This window comes from Miniopterus natalensis, chromosome X (assembly GCF_054644295.1).
Source record: "Miniopterus natalensis isolate mMinNat1 chromosome X, mMinNat1.hap1, whole genome shotgun sequence".
In the NCBI taxonomy this organism is placed as follows: domain Eukaryota; kingdom Metazoa; phylum Chordata; class Mammalia; order Chiroptera; family Miniopteridae; genus Miniopterus; species Miniopterus natalensis.
The window spans coordinates 47,539,078-47,544,318 of record NC_142103.1 but is presented as its reverse complement, the minus strand read 5'-3'; positions in this window follow the sequence as shown (position 1 = coordinate 47,544,318).

The following is a 5,241-nucleotide window of genomic DNA, read 5'->3' as shown; positions in this document are numbered from 1 at the left end:
TATCTGATAGATTAATTATCTCCATTTCATTTATCTCTTCTTCTGGAGAAACCTCTTGTTCTTTCATTTGGGGCTTGTTTTTGTTGTTGTTTTTTTGTTTGTTTGTTGCTGTTTTTTTTTTGGCTGCCTGTTTGGGTTTGTTTCTAGGTATTATGTAGATCTGCTAGTACTCCTAGTCTCTTTGGAGGGTATCTGGTGCAGGCCAATGTCAGATATTATTTGTTACTGGCCTTGGGTACCCTGTTTAGAGCTATCAGTGGTCCACAACTTATGGCTCCCTCTGCTGGACCTGGGAGCACTTGGAAAGGATCGGGATGCACACCAAAGTCTGCTTTCTTAAACTCTGGGTCCAGAAGCAGATGAAGCAAAGATTCAAAACACCTAGAGGTCTGCCTCTGCCTACAGGCTGATTGCTATTCTTAGTCACTTAATGCACCTCAGGCTGTAGACCACAGCAAGGCATAAACTCCACAGGGTAGGGTGAGAAGTTTTCCAATTTGTGGGGCAATTGTTTCCCATCCAGGCAAAACTTGCATGAATGGTAAATGTCTGCCTGAGAAAAACATCTTCTGCCACCATAAGGGAATGACTCAGCACAGAAATCCAGGTGGTTGCCCTCTGAGCTCTATCCCCAGTGCCAACACCTCTAATTTTCCTCACACTGCTCTAGCCCATTCTGCCCTACCTCTGCCTGAGCCCAAGGTGAGTGGCTGCACATGACATTTTGTGTGTTGTCCCTTTAATAAGGTGCCTGAATTTCCAGCAGTCTCTCTCTGGCAAATAGAAACCTTGCTGCTTTTCACAGCCAGTTGTTATGTGGGTACATTTCTCAGTTTTGGCTCTCTGGGCTGGGGAGCCCAGCTTCGGGTTTAGACCCCAGAGTTCTTAGTGGCAACTCCCCACAGCTGATATATCCCTCTGGAACTTCAGCAGCTACTTGTGGGAGCCTAACCAACTCTCTCATGCCTCTGCACTTCCTACCAACCTCTACACAGTCTGCACTGTAGGTCCTTGATTATGAGGGTTCTCTCCAGCTAGTCTTCAGTTATTATTCAGGATGGGCTTTATGTATCCTAGTTGTAATTCCAGTTTGGTCCTGGGAGAGTGTCAGTGTAGCTTCCACTTAATCAGCCACCATCTTGGAATCTCCTCCTACCATATATTTAAATAAGAATAAGTGCTTGTCATTCTCAAAGTATTCCAAGAAATTGAACAGTGAGTAATATTGCTAAACTCATTCTATGAGGCCAGCATTAACCTGTTACTAAAACCAGAAAAATACACTTTAAAAAGAGAATTACAGGTCTATATTCTTGCTGTACAAAGATGCAAAAACTTTCAACAAAATACTAGCAAAGCAAAATCAACAATACCACAGATGCAAGAGTGGTTCAAGATTTGGAAAACAATTTGACTCATCACATGAACAAATATAAGAAAAATATTATATGATCATATTAATAAATTCAGAAATACTTTGACAAAATTCAACCTCCATTTACGATAAAAGCTCTCAACAAAATGGGTATTGAAGGAACTTGCCTCAACATGACAAAAGCTATATATTGCAAACCCACAGCTAACATCATACTGCATGGTGAAAATTTTAAAGGTTTTCCTCTAAGATCATGAGCAAGACAAGAATACCCACTGTAACTGCTATATTATATAAGATATTATTGGAAGTCGTAGCCACAGCAATCAGACAAGAAAAAGAAATATAAAGGCATTCCACTTGGAGAAGTAAAACTGTCACTATTTGCAGAGGATATATTATGATATGTAAAAAAACAAACAAACAAAAAAACAAAAAACAAACAAACCAAAAACCTAAAGAGTCCTCCAAAATTTAATAGAATTGATAAAGGAATTCAATAAATTAGCAGTATACAAACTTACTATACAGAGATCCATTGTGCTTCTATACACTAATAACAAACCATCAGAAGGAATAATAAAGAAAATATCCCATATACAATCACTTTTAAAAGAATAAAATACCTAGAAACAAATTTAACCAAGGAGGTAAAAAACCTGTACTCTGAAAATTATAAAATATTGAAGAAAAAATTAAAAGCACACAAATAAGTCAAAAAATATATGGTGCTCATGAATTGGAAGGATTAATTTTAAATATGACCACACTACCCAAAGCAATGTATAAGTTCAATGCAAACACTATCAAAATACCAATGAATTCTCAGAACTAGAACAAACAATTCTAAAATTTGTATGGAATCACAAAAATCTCTGATTAGCCAAAGCAATCATGAGAAAGAAGAAAAAATTTGGAAGTATTGCGCTCCCTGATCTCAAACTATACTATAAAGTTATAAATCAAAAAGTATAGTACTGGCACAAAAACAGACACATAGATCAATGGAACAGAATAAAAAGCCCAGAAATAAACTCTCACTTAAATGGTCAATTAATCTATGACAAAAAAGGTAAGAATATATAATGGAGTAACAACAGTCCCTTCAACAAGTGGTTTTGGGAAAAAGTGCAAAAAAATAAAACTGGACCTCTCTCTTATACCATATGCAAAATAAATTCAAAATGGTTTAATGATTTAAATGTAGGGCCTGAAACCATGAAACTCCTAAAGAAAACATAAGAAGTCAATTATTTGAGTCTGAGTAGTATCTTTTTGGATATCTGTCCTTGAGCAAGGTAAACAAAAGAAAAAAATAAATAAGTGGGACTTTATGAAATTAAAAAGTTTCTGCACAGTGAAGGAAACCTTAAACAAAACAGAAAGACAACTTAATGAATAGGAAAATTTATTCACAAATAAAATATCCCATATGGGATTGATATCCAAGTATATAAGAAATTCATACCACTTAATAACAAAAAAATACACAATCCAGTGAAAAAATGAGCAGACATCCTCATGTTCATAACAGCTCAATTTACAATAGCTAAGATGTGGAAACAGCCCAACTGCCCATTAGTAGATGAGTGGATAAAAAGCTGTGGTACATTTACACCATGGAATACTATGTAGCTGTAAAAAAGAAGGATCTCTTACCCTTTAGGATAGCACAGATGGAACTGGAGAGTGTTATGCTAAGTGAAATAAGCCAGTCAGATAAAGACAAGTTCACATATTTTCACTTGTATGTCGAATATAGTGAACAAAATAAACTGGTGAACAAAATAGATCCAGAGACATAGAAACATGGAGCAGACTGAGGAATCTCAGAGGGAAGGCAGAGGTTGGGGAGTGGGTGGGGAGAGGTTAATGAAAGAAAGTACATGCATAAATGCATAACACATGGACACAGACAATGGTATGGGGAAGGCCTGGGGGTGGTGCTGGATGCAGTGTGGAGGAGATCAATGGCTGGAGGGGGAGGGGAAATCTGTAATACTTTCAACAATAAAGATAAATTTTAAAAATATATTTCTCCAGACAAGACATACAGATTGACAAGTATATGAAAAGATGCTTAACATAACCATTCATAGGCGAAATTCAAAGCAAAACTACAGTGAGTTACCACCTCACAGCACTCAAAATGGCTATTATCAAAAAGACAAGAAAAACTTGTGTTGGAGAAAATGTGGAGGAAAGGGAACCCTTATGCACTGCTGTTATGACTTCAAACTGGTGAAGCCACAATGGAATACAGTATGGAATTTTCCAAAAAAGGTAAAAATAGATATACCATATAACTCAGCAATTCCACTTCCGGGTATTTATACAAAGAAAACAAGAACACTAATTAAAAAAAAATACATATGCACCTCATTGCAGCATTATTTACAATAGCCAAGATATGAAAACAACCTAGGTGACCAACATTAATGAATGAATACACACACACACACACACACACACACACACACACACACACACACACACACACGTGGTGGAATATTACACAGCAATAAAAAATAATGAAATCTTGCTTTTTGCAGCAATATGGATGGATATACATAGTATTAAGTGAAATAAGTTAGGGAGTGAAAGACAAATACCCTCTGGTTTCACTTATATGTGGAGTCTATACAATATTGTGATAAGTTGGCATGGTAACAGATAAGTTGGCATGGTAACTAGACTTAGTGAGGTAATCACATTGTAAGGTATAAAAATGTTGAATCACTATATTTTACACTTGAAATTAATATAACATATAATGTGGAATATTAACTATACTTAAAAAATTAAAAATAAAAATAGTCTACTTTACCTGATATAAGCACTACTTTATTTTATTTCTATTTGTATAAAATATATTTTCCATCCCTTTACTTTCATTTTGTGTGTCTATTATTTTAAAAATATAGGAATACTTAGTAAATTTACTCAAATGAAAGATGCTTAAATGATAGAGCACTGGAAATATTAGAAATCTATATGCAATAGAAACTAAATACAAATTAGCCAACTCTATGTACATTTCCAGCCAAGCATTCATACAAATACATATTCACCTATTTCTTTTATATACTAATAAAACATATGTACATAACCTGATGACTCTGGCAAAAAACTTAGAGATATTACAAATATTCTCAAGTTTTAAAGATGGTGTGGAATATGATTTAACAACAGCATTCTACATGAATAGAAACCCCTGATTTAATTCCATAATTTTGTCATGCCGAAAGCCTGGTTGGTTTTAATTTTTTAAAGGAGATATTGGTATCACACACATTGGCTTATTAATATTTAAGGCACTTTGTAGACACAGTACCTCAGTGTGGAAAAAAAGTTTTAGTATTGATTATGTCCTATGATGTTTTGAACTTTCAAAATCTTTTCAACATAAAAAAATAGCTGCGCACATTTGAGGGTGTTTTTTAAAAAAAACAAACACAATCGTAAAAAAAATAATAATTGGTATTTGCAGTTCATAGCAATAAGTTTTGTCTTATTTTTTCACATAGTATAAAGTATATTCTTATGCAGGATTGCATTAAGATCCAGTAGTTCTTAAACAATGTTACCAAATAACTATGCAAATCCCAATATTGCAAAAGTGAACAATCTTCATAGTGCACTTTCACCTTATTGAAGTTCAAGCTGCTCCTTTTGGGTATTTTTCCACTTTAATTGTTTTGTGGGTGGTTTTATTATGTGACTCTAAAAAAATGGTTTTCATTTCTTCCACAGTTTACAGTCCTCTGATTAAACTTTTTCTTTCTCTTCTCTTTCTTCTCTTTCTTTCTTTCTTCTTTCTTTCTTTCTTTCTTTCTTTCTTTCTTTCTTTTCTTTCTTTCTTTCTT